The 23,268-nt window shown below is 37.9% G+C and overlaps 1 protein-coding gene across 1 annotated transcript in view; it reads right to left on the bottom strand.

The window, feature by feature from the left end:
• The window catches only part of ST8SIA4 (ST8 alpha-N-acetyl-neuraminide alpha-2,8-sialyltransferase 4), a gene marked incomplete at its 3' end in the record, with an annotated part of 92,412 nt that overhangs the window by 553 nt on the left and 68,591 nt on the right, over positions 1–23,268 (bottom strand). The window lies entirely within an intron of this gene.

Below are 23,268 nucleotides of genomic sequence, written 5' to 3'. Positions count from 1 at the left end.
CCAACAGCAAGTATTTGTATGTTGAATTAATATTTAACTATCAAATTTCTAAGTATTCCCCACCCCACCCACCCTAATAAAGCATAAGCATCAAATATAGTTACATATTCAGAGAAGAGCAGATATAATAATTAAATCCTGTTCCTGGCTTAATTTATATGAACAACGTGGTTTAATCTCCTGTTCGTGATTTGTTCTGTCCCACCCACATTATTGCCCATAAAAAGCCCTTTCAGCACAAAATGCCTCCCACTACCAGCAAAAAAGTTCAAAACCGCAGCTCTGAGAAAGTTATCTTGCTAAAAATTAATGGAATCATTGCTACTCAGAGAAAGCAACACAGCTTTAGTATCAAGCTTCATCACTGGTCTAGCTTAATATAAGAAACATCTCTTGTCTCTAAGTTCCACTGCCAAAAGTATGGCAAGTGATTTTAGGCAAGCTCCATTTCTTTCAACTTCATGTATGCACCTCCATGGTCTTGTAGTACAACAAATTGTTGCTATATGTTGTGTTTCCACTGAGAAAGAGAAATATCTTTTTTTATTGACAGCTGTAAAGCAGCCTGAAGCAAACTACATGAATAAGGCTGAGATAAGGAGTATTCACAGGGGAGGATTAAAAAAAGTCAAAATGGCAGCCATGACAATGCAATCAAAGATGGCAATAGCAATAAAATAGCTTTTAGACTTATAATGCCCAATAGCGCCCACTCTCTGGGTGGTTTACAAGTGTTATTTGCATATTCCTCCCAACAATCTGAATCTTCATTTTATCAATCTCGGAAGGATGGAAGGCAGAGTCAACCTTGATTCCCATTAGGATTGAATTCCAGGCTGTGGGCAGAGTTTGCCTGCAATACTGTATTTTAATCACAGCGGTATCAGGGCTCTATGTTTTTAATGTGGTACTATTGTGGTGATCCTTTTTTTAACCATATCTTGCAAATGCCCATTGCTAGGGATGAAGCGGATTCAGAGTAACAAGAACTTTCAAGCTTGTTTTGGCCCAGGATGAATGTAATCTTACAACTAGAGTTCATTCACCTCATCCCAGAATTGACTTAAGAGCTATATCTTGAAATAAGACCATCAATGTCTTCCTGGAAGGACCACCATCACAAACCAGAGTTTTTTCTACAAATGAACAGTGCTTAACTGCTGCCTAAGTATATTCCTATTGCATCAATTCACTTGATGCTGTAAGATGAAAACAACCATGAGGTTCCCAAACGGGGGCACTGATGATGAGGAATTTAACCCTGACTCTGTTTTTACATACATACCTGCCCTCATCTCTCTTGAAATCTACAATTTGGGAAAAGATATACAACCATCATATATTTTTCCTTATTTAGGTAAACAGCAGCTGGTGAAATAATCTATATCAGTAATATGATCAGAAAAGAGAAAGATCTATTCCTGTTTTTGCTTTTCCCCCTCTCCCAGTTGCTGTCTTTGTGATTGTTTTAAAGAAACCTAAAGACATATTCAGTTAAGTCTGGTGGTTAGGGCAGGGGTTCCCAACCCCCAGTCTGTGGACTGGTACTGGTCCGCGGCATGCCAGCAACCGGTCCGCAGAAACAAGCAAAGCCCCATCCGCAGGATGCAGGCAGCACATCAAACCATGCCCCCTCCGGTCCATGGAAAAACCTCTCTCCACATAACTGGTGCCTGGTGCCCAAAAGGTTGGGGACCTCTGGATTAGGGCACTAGACCAGAAGCAGAGAAATCTGAGTTCTAATCTTGCTTTAGACATCCAAACCAACTTGGGTACTGCAAGCCAGTCGGTCTCTCTTTCTCTCTCTCTGCCTCATCCCGCCCCCCTCACCCAGAAGGCACTAGTAAGTCCACTTTCAAAAATGTTGCCAAGTAAAACTACAGAAACTTAATCTTTGTAATCACTTGGAGTCAGACTGACTGAAAGCTATGGAAAGCATGAAAACAGACCTCAACTCCCTTTTTATATTTGAATCTGTCAGCTGTTGCTTTTACAGTCTGAATGTAGACAGAGAAATCCATAACTCAGAAAAATGCTTTTGCTGATGCAAGGCTTAAATGTACAGTAATACATTTTGTAAGAAACCAGACCATCTCACGTTGAATTAGTTATTTTTCTAATCCTGATTTTCAGTTAATACCTCCTCTCAATATAGCAACAATTAAAAATGTTTTCTTATCTTTAGAAGTCATTAATCACATGTCCAATAATCTTTTTTATAAGAAAATGTATTAGTTGTGAGTTGGATCCTTTAAAGAGCAACTGTTGAAGCAACAGTGACAGACGGGGATGGGTGGGAATGAGAAGACTTTAGCATTTGCTAATTTTAAACTTATTTTGTCCTTGCTAAGTGAGATAAAGTATCTTGTCTAGCAGCAAACCGTTTAAGAGATATTATAGGATGTTTTTTTTTTTCTGGTGCAGTTAGAATAAATCCGAAATAACTGCACTCTGCAAGATAAGAGCTGGAAATGTGTTGTTGCTGTTAAAAGCACAATGTGAAATGTATAAAACTAAACATAAATAAGCATTCTGTATCACATTTAATTCTTTTTCAAAAGACAGTAAGTTATAAGTGCTTTTGAAAGCAGCAGTTAATTCAACTAATGAATCACTCATCAATTCACCCTAAACCAGATTAATACATGACAACGATAATAGCCAATGGTTAGCAGAATTCTGCTGCATGCATTAATAATCTCTGTTACACATTGAAATGCTTTTAACTTTGACAGACTTTGCAGGTTCCATGGTTGTGTAGCTAAGGCAGAAGTCCTTTTGACTGCCACTTGTGTTTGTATGATGCCATCTTTCTTTGGCTTGAAAAGGTCAGAAAACTGTTCTTGTTCGAACAAGAATTACATTGTAAATGACAACTTGCCAATATTGGCCCCACACTGAGCTCAAAATGTACACAACCCTAAGGAGTAATGGAAGGTCATATTTCACACCAAAATGGGAAAAGGTCAGCCATATGTGGATTTGGATTTATAAATGGCCCTCAAATTCCCATGGGAAAGTAGCTTTGGAAAAGGTCACTGTGGAAGCTGGATTCTTTGCTGTAGCAATTGCAGTATGAAAATCTCAGCTTGCCAGGACACAACAGAAGTCATTTTGATGGCTCAAAACTTCCTGACATTTATTTCACCAGGACAGAAAATCAACAATCCTCTTTTGTATTGTACCAACTATGGAACTAGACACAGCTTTCTCACACTGAGCCAAGACACTTAAAAATCCAAAATCAAAATGCATCTTGCATCAACAAGAAAAATAGCCTAACATTTACTGATTGTAAGTTTGGTTCAGCTTCTACCTCTATGAAGGCTAATCATAACAAGGATTCATCTGTGTGTCCTAACAGTGCTTGAAGATGCCTCCCTAACTATGGCTGAGGTGGCCTATTTTTGCTTTTACCTGATATGACATTAAAGTGGTGCTCTCCATTTTCACTCAACAAAAGCCTTGCTCTAAGCACAATTTTAGGTGTTTCAAAACCCACTGTAGTGATGACAAAGTACAGGTGAAACTCGAAAAATTAGAATATCGAGCAAAAGTTCATTTATTTCAGTAATGCAACTTAAAAGGGGAAACTAATATATGAGATAGACTCATTACATGCAAAGCAAGATAGTTCAAGCCATGATTTGTCATAATTGTGATGATTATGGCTTACAGCTCATGAAAACCCCAAATCCACAATCTCAGAAAATTAGAATATTGTGAAAAGGTGCAATATTCTAGGCTCAAAGTGTCCCACTCTAATCAGCTAATTAAGCCATAACACCTGCAAAGGGTTCCTGAGCTTTTAAATGGTCTCTAAGTCTGGTTCAGTAGGAATCACAATCATGGGGAAGACTGCTGACCTGACAGTTGTGCAGAAAACCATCACTGACACCCTGCATAAGGAGAGAAAGCCTCAAAAGGTAATTGCAAAAGAAGTTGGATGTTCCCAAAGTGCTGTGTCAAAGCACATTAATAGAAAGTTATGTGGAAGGGAAAAGTGTGGAAGAAAAAGGTGCACAAGCAGCAGGGATGACCGCAGCCTGGAGAGGATTGTCAGGAAAAGGCCATTCAAAAGTGTTGGGGATTTTCACAAGGAGAGGACTGAAGCTGGAGTCAGTGCATCAAGAGCCACCACACACAGACGGATCCTGGACATGGGCTTCAAATGTCGTATTCCTCGTCAAGCCGCTCCTGAACAACAAACAACATCAGAAGCATCTCATCTGGGCTAAAGAAAAACAGACCTGGTCTGTTGCTCAGTGGTCCAAAGTTCTCTTTTCTGATGAGAACAACTTTTGCATCTCATTTGGAAACCAAGGACCCAGAGTCTGGAGGAAGAATGGAGAGGCACAGACTGCAAGATGCTTGAAGTCCAGTGTGAAGTTTCCACAGCCTGTGTTGATTTGGGGAGCCATGTCATCTGCTGGTGTTGGTCCACTATGCTTCGTTAAGTCCAGGATCAACGCAGCCGACTACCAGAAGATTTTAGAGCACTTCATGCTTCCTTCCGCAGAGGAGATTTATGGGGATGCTGACTTCATTTTCCAGCAGGACCTGGCACCTGCCCACACTGCCAAAAGCACCAAAACCTGGTTCAATGTCCGTGGGATTACTGTGCTTAATTGGCCAGCAAACTCGCCTGACCTGAACCCCATAGAGAATCTATGGGGTATTGCCAAGAGAAAGATGAGAGACATGACACCGAACAATGCAGAAGAGCTGAAGGCCGCTATTGAAGCATCCTGGTCTTCCATAACACCTCAGCAGTGCCACTTGCTGATAGCTTCCATGCCAGGCCGCATTGAGGCAGTAATTGCTGCAAAAGGGGCCCAAACCAAGTACTGAGTACATATGCATGCTTATACTTTTCAGAGGTCCGATATTGTTCTATGTACACTCCTTGTTTTATTGATTGCATGTAATATTCTAATTTTCTGAGATTGTGGATTTGGGGTTTTCATGAGCTGTAAGCCATAATCATCACAATTATGACAAATCATGGCTTGAACTATCTTGCTTTGCATGTAATGAGTCTATCTCATATATTAGTTTCCCCTTTTAAGTTGCATTACTGAAATAAATGAACTTTTGCACGATATTCTAATTTTTCGAGTTTCACCTGTAGAAGGTGGGGTCTACCTGAATGTCTAAATGGCCTCTTCCAAGTCCTGCATACACAGCCATACATTTCAGCCTGACAATTCCCTGAAGGGGGCGGGGAATTTAACCTTCAGAGAAAAGACAAAAGGAGCATTCTGAGTCTAATCATTTCTCATTTCTTAAGTCACTCTATGTTTGCTATTTAAAGCCTATACACATGAAACTAGAGTAATGCAGACTTTGTTTTACTGCAGCTTTTGATTGCCACTTCTGGTCATGATAGAGTGGCAGAGAGAGTGAACAAAAATGGCAGAAGTGGGGAGTCCATCTGCTGGAGGGTACAGCCAGCCTCCCCATCAGCTGTTTTCAGACAGAGTGAGAGAGTGAGTGAGGAAAAAAGGGCAAGAGAGCATGCAAGACAAATCAGGCATGAGAGACTAAGAATAAGAGGACCATAAGAAACAGAATGAGAGGAAATGCAAAAGAGCACAAGAAGGAGAGAGAGGTAATTTGCAGATCCTTTCTGGGGTGGATAGAAGCTTCCTTAGTATAACACGACAGCTTCTTCTACAGAACTGGAAAACCTTTTTCCACCGTGTGTGAATTGGCTGCAGAGCTTGGATGACAGGGTGAATTGGGGCTTACATGTAAAGGTGGAAGGCAGAAAGACCCTAATTATTCCTGAAGGTCAGGTTAGGACAGATAGCTAAATCCATGGATTAAATTCACTTCTGTCAAAATTCACTTCTCCCTAGTCCCATTCCATGTTAGGGGAAAGCGACTGATGGTTATTTTTCCTATGTGTAGGAAATTCACCAATTATTTTTCTTACATTATTGCACATCAAACATATAAAGATACTACTACTTACTGGTTTCATCACTGAGACAGATTGTAGCACAGCTGTCAGGACAGAGCAAATTTTGCCATGATACTTTATTCTGGCATATGGATTAGAAGAAAGCAGATTAAAGTGGCTGCCTGGATGAGCCCCAAATTTCTATCTTCACTTAACTGGTTTAGCAAGGCTGGTGCCAATACTTAATAAGTGAACCAATCATCAATCATCAATACCTTGTACTTCTTACTAAATGTGTACCTAAGAGTGTGTGGCAAGAGAGTTTTGTTTATGCATTAGAAACACTTGAACATCATTCAACCTGTATAGTCACTCTATCTGCACATTTGGCTGACCCAAAGCATTTTGCTGCAATTTTCAAGTCAAAATGAACAGCGCTGTGTATTAATAATTATTTTGAGATCTTGATCTGAATATGCTATCCTTCATGATACATCAAATCAGCTGCCAGAAACAGCCATCAGCTGCCAGAAACAGCCTGGAAAATACAGGCACATACACTGAAGCACATCGGTAGCCGTATTTCAAAAGATCAAAAGGCTTCCCGTTAAGTTTGCAGAGGCTGCTTTGATTTTCATTACGAAGAAAGGGATATGGTACTTTTTTTTTTAGGAAGAGAAATGATACACAGATCTAGTGCAACATTATTACAATACAAAATCAAATACAACTGTAGAGAAATTGAAAACCCCGCCATAAATATTTATTGATCACCAAAGGATAAATTTACATTCTGTCACAATCTGTGATACTGCAACAATAGTATAATATAATGTTATATATACTATATACAGACATATACATACAGACAGACATGTGTTCTGAAACATGTAATTTGTATCTGTCACTGCACAAAACTCACTTGGTCTTGACATTATTTCCCTGGGGGGAAAGACATGCACTTAACGTAGTACTTTGTTCAGCAATGTTGCTGCTTTATAATTTGCATTATTTCTTGGAATTGAAGCAAATGTGATAGCTTTTAAAGTGTATTTTTGGAAGGTTTCACAGCCTTTTTAAGTGCCCTAAAGTAACTGGCCTTCTGTTGCACATGTCCACCGAATATAATTATATATATCCCAGCATATAAAGATCTTTATGAACCACATAAAAAATGTTCTCAAGAAATCTCCAATATGGTAGCAGGTGAACAAAAAAGCAAAGAGTGTGCCTTATTTAAAGCCTTAATCTAAAAACCTAATTAGTGGATACTGTGCATAGTTATTTAGAGAAATAAACTCTTCTGAACTGGGTAGAATAAATATGCATCAAATTGTTGTAAGGGTAAAAAAGGTGAAATATGAAGCCTGAACAATTTATCATCCAGAGTCATATTATTAGAAGTTGAAAGCACAGATTTATCTTGCGCATAAATATTGCAACAATCAACTCTAATGTTCTGGATAAACTGACTCTGTAAGAATTTGGAGGCTGCATCTTGGAAGACAGAAATGCTCAGCATGTCAAGCAACCATTATACAATATCACAAGAAATAGACTAAGCAATTCTTACCACAAGAAGTGTCTAAATTGAGAGCTGGGAGGGAGGAGAGCAGAACATTCAAGTAGGGAGCTATGTTTTAACCATGTTTAAAGCATAATCTGGTTTTGGCTCTCCTTCCAAATACCATACTGCTTTGTGGACTATGAAAGATGATAAGTAATACCTCTGGAGGGCATAAGATTAGATAAGAGTATTATATATTAGATTATTTTTCTCTATATGACAAAATGCATAAACATCTATTATATTTTTCAGACTGAAGATCTGTGCAAAGAATGCACTTTTCAGTATTGACTGAATACTGAATAATTCAGTTTTTAATTAAGTATTTAATCAGGGACAAGGTTAAATAAAGACGTATGAAGAATAAAAAACCTAGACTTTCTTCTTCCATTCTGCATTCAAATGCCATTGGGGTGAAGGTGGGGAGTTCACACACTGCATCTGCCTATAAGGGAGGACATTATGCTGATGAACTTTGTGCTAATTTTCAGGGGAAAGGGAATATTAACCTAAGCCAGGTGCAGGTTGCTACAGCTGAGGGGACCAATACCCTCCCTTTTTTGTGATTTTGAACACAAAATAGTAATTGCCACAAGTCAACTATGATCACTGAACAAGTAAGTGGTTGCTAGGTAAGAGCTACCTACAGTATATATCAGCTTCTTCAATAGCATCTTCATAACCTAAGTATTCCAACCATCCTTCTCCTGCAGATTTATTTAAGTTCTAAATAACACATGTGCTTTCCAAGGTTTTGCAGGATGGTTGTGCCCAGAATTCCAGAACCATACCCTGCATGCTTTCCCTACTTTTTTTTACTCGGCCATTGGTAATCAAGCCATTGTGACGTTTGAAGTCTGGACTGCCCAGATATTCACTCAACAAATACTTACAAAGCAACCACTTGATCACCTTTCCTATAGTTGAAAAGTACACCTAAATTTATTCAACTATATTGAACCCCAACCTTCTATTTAATTCTATAATGAGCACTGTTTTTAATTTAATAGTCAAGGTAAAACCAATTTCAGGACTTTTGAGGGCCAAAATTAATTCTTTATCTTTCTATTATATCACCCCATCACACATGCAATCCTCTGTCTAAACTATTTGCTATCAACTATTAGCCTGTCAAGAAAAGTTATCTTATATAAAAGACAGTATTAAGTAACAATTGAAGAATAGATTTAAAGGTGGTGCTTTCAACGCATGTGGCATATCCCTGAAAAAACACACATAAAAGACAAATTTTCATTCAGCTGCTAGCATATTTGAGACATTCACATAAGAATATACTGTATATAAAATGATTACAAACTACATAGCATTTTTGGTTAAATGTTTGAACTAACTGCATTGGAAAATACTGTGCTGGAAATGCTGTGGTTATGACATTTCTAGCTGCACTTCTGGAATATGGTAGCTGTTGAATGGTAGAAGGGCATGTATGAATACATTCTTGATTAGGTCAAGTGCCAGTTCTTTCTCCTATTAGTCAAACTGGGTTAATACTTCATTGTTCCCAGTGAGAGCTTCTGTGATTTCATAAACTGAATTCATTACTGCATCCTCAGAAGGATCACTTCACATTTCAAGGCTGAGGGAGATGTTTAGCATTTGAGAAGCCCCTACAAATGTGGCACCAGATCATTGTCCCCTGAATTTTCTGTTCAGACATAATACCTGAAAAAAAGCTATTGTTCTGTGAAGAAAATGGCACTGAGGCATCATCTAAGAAAGACCTCCTAGCTGAGCCTTTTTGAATGCACCATAAGTGAGGAATGCAGATTTAGTACATCATGAGGAAGGGTTTTACCAGTGCCTGCCAGTTTTAAATCTATAATATGATGGCAGATACCAGGATATATTCTAATATGTATAGCTAGAAACAATTTCTACATGTTCAAAGACCTATGCGGTATGAAATATTTTGTGGAATTAAATAAATGAAACTTAAAATAGATCTATATTGTTTCTTTGAAAAAAAAAATGATACAAATAAAGATATTTTGAAGGTGAATACTGCTTTCTTAAGGGACGCGGTGGCTCAGTGGGTTAGGATGCTGAGCTTGTCGATCAGAAGGTCGGCAGTTTGGCGGGTCAAATCCCGAGTGCCGCGTAACAGAGTGAGCGCCTGTTACTGTCCCAGCTTCTGCCAACCTAGCAGTTCGAAAAGTACGTAAAAATGCAAGTAGAAAAATAGGGACCACTACGGTGGGAAGGTAACAGCGTCCCGTGTGCCTTTGGCGTCTAGTCATGCCGGCCACATGACCACGGAGACGTCCTCGGACAAACACTGGCTCTTCGGCTTTGAAACGGAGATGAGCACCGGCCCCTAGAGTCGGAAACGACTAGCACGCATGTGCGGGGGAACCTTTACCTTTACTGCTTTCTTTCCTTTCTGGCTTGTTCCACCTGCTAGGCATGTGCCGATATTTAATGCTCTTAAATTACTAATGTAGTTTGGCTTTAATTTTTCTATGTCAAAACATGATCACATTCGTCTGCTAACTATTTTTGGCACCCATAGGACAAAAATTTGAACACAGAAGAATAGAAATACAAGTGGAAATGGTTTTTCTCATCAAGATGTAAAACACAACAAAGATCACTTTGCCTCTTCTTTGTAACTCAATAAGAGGTACAGTAGAAAATCCAGTTTCTAAATTCACAAATAAGGAAAACGTCAAAAGAATGTGGGAGAGCAGTTGTTAAATTTCTCCAGTTTCGAAGTTTTCTGTATCTGAAATCCTATGTCCCTTGCCTGTTATAAGCTGCTGTAGATCTGTGCTGTTTCAGACCATCTTCCCACATGCTCTGAAACACCTTTTGTAATCTGAATAGGAAGGCCTAGTTTGAATCAAGTTTTTTTACTTTTATTAAGAATGATGATTACAATAGTAAAAATTAATATAAACTAAACTTAAGAGAAAGAGAATGGAAAAAAGAATAAAAAGTGTAGGAAAAAAGAAAAAGACAGAATATAAAGAAAAAGAAAAGAATATATATAAAAAATAAAAATATATAAAAGGTGACTTCCAACCTTCATCAGTTTAACTTCCATATAAGATTAGCCATGTAATAGCCGTACAAAATTTTGCGGCAGAGAGGTTGTCGCTGATAATTATCCAGTTTGGAAATAATAACAACAAGAAGTTGAAAAGTATCTTGGAGGTCATCTAGTCCAACCCCCTACTCAGGCAAGAAACCCTCTACCATTTCAGACAAACGGCTGTCCAGTCTCTTCTTAAAAACTTCCAGTGTGTTGGAGCATTCACAACTTCTGAAGGCAGGTTGTTCCACTGATTAATTGTTCTATCAGGAAATTTCTTCTTAGTTCTACCGTAGGTTGCTTCTCTCTTTGATTAGTTTTTATCCATTGCTTCTTGTCCTGCCTTCAGGTGCAGGAGAGAGACACAAGTACAGGTGAAACTCGAAAAATCAGAATATTGAGCAAAAGTTCGTTTATTTCAGTAATGCAACTTAAAAGGGGAAACTAATATATGAGATAGACTCATTACATGCAAAGCAAGATAGTTCAAGCCATGATTTGTCATAATTGTGATGATTATGGCTTACAGCTCATGAAAACCCCAAATCCACAATCTCAGAAAATTAGAATATTGTGAAAAGGTGCAATATTCTAGGCTCAAAGTGTCCCACTCTAATCAGCTAATTAAGCCATAACACCTGCAAAGGGTTCCTGAGCTTTTAAATGGTCTCTAAGTCTGGTTCAGTAGGAATCACAATCATGGGGAAAACTGCTGACCTGACAGTTGTGCAGAAAACCATCACTGACACCCTGCATAAGGAGAGAAAGCCTCAAAAGGTAATTGCAAAAGAAGTTGGATGTTCCCAAAGTGCTGTATCAAAGCACATTAATAGAAAGTTATGTGGAAGGGAAAAGTGTGGAAGAAAAAGGTGCACAAGCAGCAGGGATGACCGCAGCCTGGAGAGGATTGTCAGGAAAAGGCCATTCAAAAGTGTTGGGGATTTTCACAAGGAGAGGACTGAAGCTGGAGTCAGTGCATCAAGAGCCACCACACACAGACGGATCCTGGACATGGGCTTCAAATGTCGTATTCCTCGTCAAGCCGCTCCTGAACAACAAACAACATCAGAAGCATCTCATCTGGGCTAAAGAAAAACAGACCTGGTCTGTTGCTCAGTGGTCCAAAGTTCTCTTTTCTGATGAGAACAACTTTTGCATCTCATTTGGAAACCAAGGACCCAGAGTCTGGAGGAAGAATGGAGAGGCACACACTGCAAGATGCTTGAAGTCCAGTGTGAAGTTTCCACAGCCTGTGTTGATTTGGGGAGCCATGTCATCTGCTGGTGTTGGTCCACTATGCTTCGTTAAGTCCAGGATCAACGCAGCCGACTACCAGAAGATTTTGGAGCACTTCATGCTTCCTTCCGCAGACGAGATTTATGGGGATGCTGACTTCATTTTCCAGCAGGACCTGGCACCTGCCCACACTGCCAAAAGCACCAAAACCTGGTTCAATGTCCGTGGGATTACTGTGCTTAATTGGCCAGCAAACTCGCCTGACCTGAACCCCATAGAGAATCTATGGGGCATTGCCAAGAGAAAGATGAGAGACATGACACCGAACAATGCAGAAGAGCTGAAGGCCGCTATTGAGGCAGTAATTGCTGCAAAAGGGGCCCAAACCAAGTACTGAGTACATATGCATGCTTATACTTTTCAGAGGTCCGATATTGTTCTATGTACACTCCTTGTTTTATTGATTGCATGTAATATTCTAATTTTCTGAGATTGTGGATTTGGGGTTTTCATGAGCTGTAAGCCATAATCATCACAATTATGACAAATCATGGCTTGAACTATCTTGCTTTGTATGTAATGAGTCTATCTCATATATTAGTTTCCCCTTTTAAGTTGCATTACTGAAATAAATGAACTTTTGCACGATATTCTAATTTTTTGAGTTTCACCTGTACATTTCTTCCTACCATGTTGATGACAACTATCCTAATTTGTTAAAAACTGCAGAGTAATCACCACAATTAAACATGTGGGAGGAGAGCTGATCAGCCTCCCAGTTACGTCTTTAACAGAGGGGAAAGAGGTTCAGTACTGAACTATACATTAATAGAGGGAGGAAATGTTACCCCTCATCCTACCAATAAAATTGGAGGAAAGGTATAACCCCTTACTTCTATTCTTCCCCCCAACACTTTTATTTTTTCTCCTATTTGTATTACTTCTAACTTTCCCCATCTCTTTCACTGAATTTGTTTGGGGATGGCTACTTTGCAACAGGAAAACCCTAACAACACAACAACAATTTAACTATTTCCTCCCCAAAAACTGATTCTATGTTTACTGTATGTCAGATGAGCATGCCAAAGAATACTAACTATGCTTCTTTTAAAGCATCAATTGATCTTGAAGTTACAAGCCATAGGGCATAATTGTCAGGATGATAGAACTTTGAGGCAGAACAGTTATCAGGATTGGTCTTTTGTTTTTGTTTTGAGGCAACAAAAAGCTGCTGAAAGTCCACAATTCACAGGTATAATGTGATCATTAAGTTTTGTGTACAAAAAAAGTGCCCTATTGATCAAGCAGATTATTGAAAAGTAAGCCAAAGCAATCTGCATAGCTGTGTTCTGTTGCTACTTTTCAATGTACATATTGCTACTGCAGCACATCTAAACTCCAAGACTGTAAATGGTGCCAAATTATGACTGTGAAGTAGATGAACATACCAGAAGCCTTTGGGCTGGCTGGGGCTACTGATTTAAATTACAGTGGTAGATATTAAAAACTATAAACTGGACCATGCTTCAGGGTGGCAGTGCTATAATTTGCTTGGTTACACTAGAGTTTAAATCATAAAACTAATAGTTTGTGGTGATACTATACTCTTTGGCTGTATACACTGTGTGAATTGCAGTGATGTTTAGCATTAGTGCACAAATACAATCAACACTTCTTTCAAATTAGTTGCTGAAACACTTGGGAAAAGACCAATGTCTTGAACTGTCTTGTGCATACACGGGATTTGCACATACAGTATACACATAAGGGCTATCCCAATATGATGTCAATGAGTATTATAAAGATAACAAGATGGCACAGTCATTTGAGGATGTCAATATACAAATCCTAGATCCTCCAACTTAAGATCAGCATTGCTCTATAAAGTAAAAAAACAATGAGAGCAAAACAATATATGGACAAAAAATCCTGCTGATGTATGATTTTAAGATTTAAATGTAGTGGCAAATCATAGGACTGACTGATCTCTTTGCATTTAGAAAACTAGGTTATCATTCAGAGAATTTAGGCTGGCACTGTGTTCCATGGGATTCTAACTTTTTATACTTCAAAATTGGAAGAAACGGTAGAGATGCATCATCTACTTTTTTCTAGTCGAGCAAGGTGGCAGTAGCTACATTAATTTCTTTTCTTTCATGCCTATATATATGAAAAAATGAGACCAATATAGTTTTAAATAATGCACACTGCTCGTTAATTAGGACTCTTGTGAATTTATCATTCATGCACAACAAATAAAATTAACATATCAATCATGTAAAACACATTGCAAATTGTTGGGTATTAATCCTGCTATAATTGTTAATATATGCACAATAATTCACCAAAGCATCTGAGGGCAGGACAAGAAACAATGGTTGGAAACTGATCAAACAGAGAAGCAACCTGGAATTAAGGAGAAACTTTCTAACAGTGCGGACAATTAACCAATCAAACAGGTTGCCTTCAGAAATCATGGGTGCTCCATCACTGGAGATTTTTAAGAAGAGGCTAGACCACAGGTCTGCAACCCGCAGCTCCGGAGCCACATGCGGCTCTTTCAGCCATCTCCTGCGGCTCCTGGTCCTCTGCCATGTGCAGTTCAAAAAAAAAAAGTGGGACTAAAAAAGTTCAACCAATCAATTCAAATATGCAGGGTAAGTGCATATCTCACCTTGGCTCCACTCTTCAGTCAAACCCTGTTCTGCGCATGCGCGCATGTGCACACATTTTTTGTGGCTCCCAGTTTTTCCTTTTGTGAGGGAACCGGTTCCGAGTAGCTCTTTCACTGTTTCAGGTTGCTGACCCTTGGGCTAGACAGTCACTTGTTTGAGATGGTGTGGGTTCTCCTGCTTGAGCAGGGGGCTGGACTAGAAGACCTCAAAGGTCGCTTCCAGCTCTATTCTATTATAATTCATGCAGGTATACAAAATGATCATATTATGGGATCCAGGAAGCAGAATTATAAGAGCTGAGTTTCATCTCTGCTAGTATGTAAACTGAAAGCATGCTGTACTTACTGAATTACAAATTACATAAGAACAATGATCATAGGTAGGGTTTGCAAGAGGCAACAACTAACAAAATGTGCATCATGATGCAACTTCACTGTCTTACATATTTCCATGCAGTGTCAGGACACAAGTACAAAAGGGCAGTGTTTAGTTTGTGATGCTACAATTTTGTTTTGTCAATTCTGCACCATTGTATATTTTATGGGGAATTTTAGTGTTTGAAACAGACTAAATTAAGGCTTATCACTGTAGATTAGAGTGTAGCAAGGCAGGCCTGTGAATATTTTGAATTCTGCTATACACTGAGAATTTCACATGGAAAAATAAATGTCTTCAATATAATTGTAGAGCAATGATTTTTCCCCAATATAATTGTAAAGCAGTGGTCTCACTAGTCATATTTCATACTCATATCCTGAAATTTAATTTATCATGTCACTAAATCCTGACCCGCTTTTCTTTAATCAGTGCAATAAAACCTATCATTTCAAATATCTATTACCCATGCTTAGATTTTAATCAGGTTAAATCATCAGATATAAACATATTGATTTTACTATTACATCTCCCACAAGGGCCTTCATGCATTTGCCAACAAGAGACCTGCAGTGCATTAAAATAGTAAGTAATCCTCTAAACAATCAAAGGAGGTATTCATTCCTGAGAGAGCAAAGCACTTAAGCACAGGAATTGGCAATGGGCAGAGCAGCCTGAGTAATATTTGCAAAGCTCTGTATAAGGTTGAAATCCTTTATATGAGCAGTTTCCAAGGAAATAGCAGTGCATATGTGAATGATCAGGGAATTGATTCCAACTGTTTTTACAGAGCTACAAGCATTTTGTTTCAGCTAGTAGATCAAGCTGTGGAATTGTATAGGCAGTAACCCTAGTCTCTTCTCCAGAAGAGTACAAAACATTTAGATACATTTATGATTCCTAATTGTGGCTTTATGTTGCTGCAGTTGAGTCTCTTATTTGTCCTTACTAGTACACTTCTCAATGGTGGATGGGCTGACAAGATTAACTGACAAAGGCAGTAATTGTGAGCATGCATGTATCTATTGTAAGAGTACTGTTTAAAAAATGTAGATTATGAAATCCAAATTCATTCTCAACTTGCAATTAAACATCCAGATCCCATTTTTATCTGTTATTTTCTTAGAAGATAATCCTATTTTCCTCCCTCTGGAAGATAGGAAACCTTTTTCAAATGTTCCTTATTTTGTAATTTAGAAAACAAACTTTTGAGATCACTAAAAACCAAAACCAAAACTTAAATTGCAGACCTCTCTACAGGATGCCAAGTATTACCACTCTTATTAATTAGCCTCACAGCCTGATCCTCAACAAAATCAATAGCTAAAGACTCTATACCTTGAGGAAATAAAGAGATTGAAGGTGATTTATTTAGTAACCAACATTAGTTATGTAAAGGCTGATATGAAATTTCTAAAAGGTAAGGGAAAAATATGGACAAATCTATTGCCACTCTATACTTGCCGTTGAAAACTATGGTCCTTCCAATGGTTTTGTATAGTATATCTACAATTATGACACTGTATTTGTAATTCTATAAGATGTGTTCATATATACCGCAAATTTATTTGCTATTAGTATTCCTTTCCTTTCTTAAGATATACAGAAGCAAAGACACATTGCAATGGCAACATTTGTGTGTTCTCATCTCCGATGTTATCATAATTAGCAGAACAGCAGAAAGGACAAACAATATATTTAAAATAAATTAACTTTTAAATATATCAAGGAATAACCAAATTCTGATATCAGAGCTTTGGATGCAGTTAGTGTTTTTTTTTACTGTATCATGCCTATTATCCTTTTAACTCTTATAGAATTCCTTACAAGCAGTAGAAGTATAAAGGTTTACACAAACCCCTCTTTCTTCTGATTGCTTTTTAATCTTGTCTACCATCAAAGACTAACACATGTTCTTCCAAAAGAAGCCATGATAAGAATCCCATTTGTTCTACTGGTTAACTAAATTTCACATCATCCTCAAGTTCTGAATCTATATGCCAGACAGATATAGAATCTTAAAAAACAAATCAGCCAGTTTCTTGAAAGAGGAGAGGCTTTTGTGTACTAGCTACTTTGATAAATGATTCTAAGCAAGTATTTGAATCTTAATCTGGGTTTATTTAAACTGTATTAGATTTATATCTTTCTATCTTATTTTTAAGGCAAGCTCAGGTCTAAAAGTAATTCAGGCATCCAGTTCAATCCACATCCCATCTTTTCACCAATTTTTGAAGCTGTTAAATGAGGAAAGAAACATTTGAAGTTTTTCTTCATTTCTGATCCAACTATTACCTCAATATTTCAATATTTGTACAGTACTGTAATCGTAAAAGTGCAACATGTGCTTTTGTTAAGACTCTAAGGCTATACTTTAAAAAGAATCCCCTAAGCTTAAAAGGTAAAGGTAAAGTTTCCCCCGCACATGCGTGCTAGTTGTTTCCGACTCTAGGGGCCGGTGCTAATCTCCGTTTCAAAGCTGAAGAGCCAGCGCTTGTCCGAGGACGTCTCCGTGGTCATGTGGCCGGCATGACTACCTCTACAAAGTGATTGATCTGATGAGAACAAGGCATGAGACTGGAGGATTTAGTCAAGCCTGACTTTATACAGTTTCTCTTTTCCAATGCTGTCTAATTAGTTTGTCTGTCCCTATCATAAAAAGGTTACATAAACTTTTTTTTATTTTTGCAAGCAATTGTTTCCTACCATAAAATACCTTATTCACTATTTTCATATACAGACACTCTTATTTTGTCTGCAGACCTTTAGGTTTGTGTACTAACATATTTTTCAGAACCCTGCATGACAAAACCTGACAAAAAATATTGCTTCTGTAAGCGTATTTTGAGATAAGATCATATTAATGTATGAACAGAACAATTTTTTCTCCCTATGTATAAAACTCTGTACATTTGTGTCTGTTTGGTCTGAGAGCTTAAAGGATATACTGTTCTGAGATTACTGATATCCAATCTAATACTGAAAGAACAGGAGGTTACAAACTAAAGGTTTTTAATTTTTCTCCAAACTCATACCCCAATTCTTTATTATTATCCATAACTTGTAAAAACATATATTAAAATAGGATGATGACCCAAGTGAATAATCTGGGACAACGGCTGTTAATTTAAATCTTACAAAGCAATAAAAGTCACCTGGAAAGATAATAATAAAAAGCTACAGCTTTCCTGTCTGTAAGCCATAAGCAGCATTTGATAGGAAGTTAAGTTATTCAATGCTATTGTCTTTCACAAATTATTGCTGGAAATGTATATACTTAATGAAAACAGGATACCCTTTGTCCAATTTCAAGTCAGTAAGAATGACTAGTATCAACACTGACGGAAAAATCAAACAAACATCCTTCTTTTTTTCTTTTAAAGATAGAAGCAGATGTTTAACCATTTTAAGAAGTAGGCAAACAAAATGAAACTGTTCTTGTTTAATAAACAGAAATCTATATGTTAGGCTGTGGAGATTGTCCCTAACAACATCAGTACCCTTTTTGTGGCTGCCACAAAAGTTGGACCCATTTTTCCCCCAAAAGGTTTTGAAGATATAGGAAGCAAATGGCCTGGAATAATCTACATGCCACTGAGCAGGAAGGATGCAGGGAAAAACTCCTTTTAATAATATCTATTCTGTGTATTATAAGCCAACTGTGAATTGAAATAGGAACATTCCCATAAAATAAAAAAATAATAAATAAATAAAAATTTAACAAAAAATAATGAACAATTAAATAAACAATTCCCAGCTTTACACATCCAGGTTCTTATAGATGAATGGACCAGTTGTTTCCTACCTGTTAAAGTACTATTTCTAACTATCATGTTAGAATCCTATTCCATACAACCTGTCCATTCAATCCATCCTATCATACCATTTATTCCATCCTATTAATTCTATTATTGTATAGGCAGCCCTTGTTATTAGTGAATTTATGTCAAAGCTTTTATGAGGTTTACACATTTCAAAGGGAAGCAGGGAAAAATATAAAAAGGTGTGAAAAAACTTTGATACAAAGCTTAAATACTCATCTATGGATTTTATCTGTCTATTTCGATTGATAATCTAAATGCACAGAGTGGGTTTAGATATGCAAACTATGCTGGGAGAAACAGCTCTATGAACGTCTCCCTTTGCATAAACTGCCATTTCTTTATTTATTGTATTTGTATCCTTCTGCACTCCTCAATAACTCTAAGTGGTTCACAAATATACAACAATTAAAATATCAATGGTTGGGTTGAGATTAGAAAATATTTCTATATAAAACATAATCAACTCCAGTTCTTGGCAAGCTGTGAAATGCTATATACAAATAATAGGCTTCTCCCATTGTAAGCTAATTTCAAGGAAGTATGAGTGCAATGAATTTGTTGTCATTTCATGAATTTGAAAACCTTCCTATCATATTTAGCATATGTCTCAAAGCTACAAAATTGAAATTACTTTGCAATTAACCTACCTGGCACTGAAATCTAGCTATAAAAAGTAATCATTTTAATTTCACCTTTTGATTGCAGTTTTAATTCTCACAGTTAATCACAAACGGTACAATACACTACCTCAATTATTTTTATCAATAACAGAATTATATAATAATGGTCAGCAATATGCTATTAGAAACAAAATTAAAATAATGTACAATTTTGCAAAGAATACTTGTAATACAAGGAGGGGGGAGAAGTTCGACTCTAAAAGCTGAAACAAAGAATTAACCTACAGCAAAGTGATGCTTCCAAACTAGTGAAATTTGTCAATAAAATTATTTTACAGGATATAAATTATAAAGAGCATACTACTATTATCAAATATGGGCTAATGTATTAAATCTGCTGTATCATGCAGAACTTTGAATTGTCAATGAATTCTGAGTAATGCATTTACTCATATAATTTTTAAGGTACCCTTGCAATAATCAATTAATGCTGTATATTCTAAAAGGTAGACCTGTCTTTCTGTATGTCTCTCAAAAGGTTTTTTTGCAGAGACAGCTTTTTGGAGTATCAAAATTTTAGTGTAAATTAATGATGTAAACTAAGTAGAGAAGCTGATAAAATTGCAGCAAGCTTAAGAAATGATATATTTTCAAAAGAAAACAAAAGTTTAGATTTTGCAGACTTAGTAAGGGAACAGGCTGGAATTTAATGAGGCAAAGGCAATGGTGTGGTGGGGAATCAATGTGGTAGTCATAATCATATAATCGAAGATATTCAAATTCGCCTAGATCTTTGAATAAGAAGGCATCTAAAAAGGAGTGGGGTTCCAGTATCACAATCACAGTCACTATTGTGAGTTTTGTGATGCCACCATAGACAGCTCGGTGCTGAGGTTTTCAAGGTTTCTCTCAACAGCTCTGCCAGAGATGTAATATGGAGAAAGAAAACTTACTTTTTCTTAAAATGAGAAGGGTTAAATCAGGGGTCTAACCAATCCCTGGGTTGCAGCCCACTAGCACGTCTTGAGCCCTTTTGAACCAGAGCCACGGAAGTGGTAGGTGAGAGTGCTTGTGCATCCTCACTCGCGCAAGCATCGAGTGCAAGTGTGCGCACTCGATTTGTGCAAGTAGCGGGTGCATGTGCCTGCCACTTGCGCAAATGCAGCTGCATGAGAGCACATGCCTGCCGCTCACACAGAAGTATTCCCGTTCCCCTCCCTAACTGGTCTGCAAAGACGGAAAGGTTGGGGAACTATGGGTTACATTGTTTTGCAAAAGTCAAGGATTCTCTCCAGGCTTACAGCATAGACTTGAATGCACACCAGAGACCTGAACTGCAAATGAATTAGATAGGAAATATACTTAAAAGCTCTGGTCATTAAGAATCAGGGAAGTACAACTTCTTTCAGGTCACAGATAATACTTGGCCCTTGAATGGCATTTCGGGGCCACTCAAAGAGATAGCTCAGAGTCAATAATGAATAAAACCAAATTTATTTTGATTAAGCGTAGTTAATCTGATCACCTCACTTTTGCTTAATATTTATCTTGTTTTAGACTAAAATAAAAATCTGGAGATAGTTTTCAAAGGTTGTTAGGTTTTCCTGGTTGGCTTATGTCCATAGATTGAGTACTTCAGAAATAATGTTCTTTCAATTCCTAGGATTCATACTGAAAGGTCAGACAATGCTCAAGCATCCAATGCCCCATTTCTTTTGTCATACACTCTGCTATGTCCTAATAATGTGCCATTATATTGGTATTATTTTTAATTGTCCCTCAGTCTTCAAGCCGATCTGATTATGAAATGTTTCCCAAAGTATGATTTTTTATGTGTATGAGAAAGCAAACATCTTCTGTACTGCAGTCCATTTTTAAAAGCATGTCTTTCTCCTCAAATAATTGAACCAAGTAGGATCCTTGCTTTGAAAACAAGTGCTTTTGATTGATAGATTTCTAGAACAGAAGTTCTTCAAATCCTTTCAATGAAGCCTCAAGGCAGAAATAAATACAAGATCTCAAAAAGGTCCACCAAAGATAGTATTATTTTACTGCTAATATCTTTAGTGTCACTCCTAGCCCCCCAAAAAAACTAGAATATTCCCCAGCTTTGACATTTTATGGCAAAATTCCATAAACTAGTAACAATTCAGTTGTGTCTATATGTGCAATGCTTTTTAAAAGCTGCAGTCCTTAATAAAATCTTACATGAATATTGGCTATTTTATTTAGAACATTTTACAGAACAGGCAAGTTGCTCAGATGGTAAAACTACGTGAGCTGGAAAGACACAAACAGACATTTAGCTGTTAAAAGATAAATATTATCTTTCCTCCCAAATAATTTAATAGACTCACTTAAGCTATTAAATACAAAACTGCACTGTTATTTGTTAGTTATAGTTGTGCAGTTCATTTTGTATAGTATCTAAGTTCAGGTTGCTATTCAAGGAAACAATGCATTTAGGAGGAAGGTTTAAAAATCCTTCCTATGGTCATTTTATTATTTTAACTAATACAAAGAATATATTGCATTAAAGCACATCGTAAAAGCCTCAACGACTTTGCTGACTTCCGGTGGCTCCGCGGCGCCGGAGACAGCCTTCCCGGGCTGCCCGCGGCTCAGCTGTGTGATTTTTCGCCCGAAACAGCGCCGATCAGCTGTTCGGGCGAATTTGAAGCCCCCTCCTCGGGAGAAGAGGAGGGGGTGAGCCCCCAGGTAGGGGTCGAGTTCTCCGGGGCCGCCTGAGCTTGGAGCTTGGGCGGCTGAAGGATTGAACTCCCCCGTAGCCTGGGCTGCTCCCAGCTGGCTAGCGTCTCTGCTCCGGACTTTATGGAGCAGAGCCAGGCGTCTGCGACCATCCCTGCTTGAAGGAGAGACTATGAAAGGAAAAGAGCAGGCAGAGCAGTACAAGAGGGAAAGATGAAGAGATGAAGAGGATTATTTTATTTTACTCTCAAGCTTGATGGACTTTGCTTAAAACTTAAAGTGAAAGTGCGTCACAATTGTAAGTAAAAGATGGCGGCTAAACCTCCCCCTAGAACTTTTCGGAGTGCTGGAAATTCTCCGGTGCAACAACAATCATTACTGCAGGCGTTGCATTCTCCTGATGTATTGACATCGAAGGATCTTGAAAAACATACCCAGTTAATTTTGGAGTCAATGGGTGTTAAATTTGCACAGATGGAGGAGAAATTGGAGAAATTGGAGCAGAGAATGGAAGAAAGGATGGAGCAGAAACTTAGAGAGATGAAGGTAGACATTTTGTCCTCAGTGCATAAAGTAGCTAAATGTGTGGAGGTGCTGGATGATCAAGTGGAAGACTTGACTCAAAGGAATGCTATATTAGAAGCAAAAGTATTGGAAATTGAAGATTTAAAAGACAAAATGGATAGCGAACAGAGTTTGGCTCAATTTTACCAGATGCAGTTTGCTGTTAGAATTAGAGGCCTAAAAGAGAATATTAAGGAAGATCTAAAGCAGCTGGTTTCTGAGGCTTTTGAGGGGGTATTGAACCATCCAGCATCTGAAATAAAACAAGGCATGGACAAAGTGTTTCGTGTGAATTCGTGGATTGCTAAGCAGAGAAAGTTGCCTAGAGATGTGGTGGTTTATTTTGTAAAAAGGGAAATTAGAGATGAAGTTATACAAGCTGCCTATGATACTAAAGTTGTGATTGCTGGTCAAGAAGTTTTGGTTCTAAAAGAAATTCCTCCAAAGATTTTAAAGAGAAGGAAGGACTTTATATTTCTTGTGCAAGAGCTCAAGCAAAGAGATATAAGGTTCAGATGGGAGATCCCAGCTGGGTTGAGCTTCATGTATGATGGCAAAAGGTACTGTTTGGGTACTGTGAAGCAAGCGCATGATTTTTACAACAATGTTTTAAAAGCAACCGCATCAACACTTCTGGAAGCTGCAGAGGGATCTGGAGAAGGAGAACATCAAGAGGATGAAGATGGACAGATAGACGAGAAGGGTACAGGAGGAGATCAAGCTGCAACTCTTTTGGATGAT

The sequence above is a fragment of the Vipera ursinii genome (genome assembly GCF_947247035.1).
Source record: "Vipera ursinii genome assembly, chromosome: 2".
NCBI lineage: Eukaryota > Metazoa > Chordata > Lepidosauria > Squamata > Viperidae > Vipera > Vipera ursinii.
This window is presented reverse-complemented; position numbering and strand designations above follow the sequence as displayed.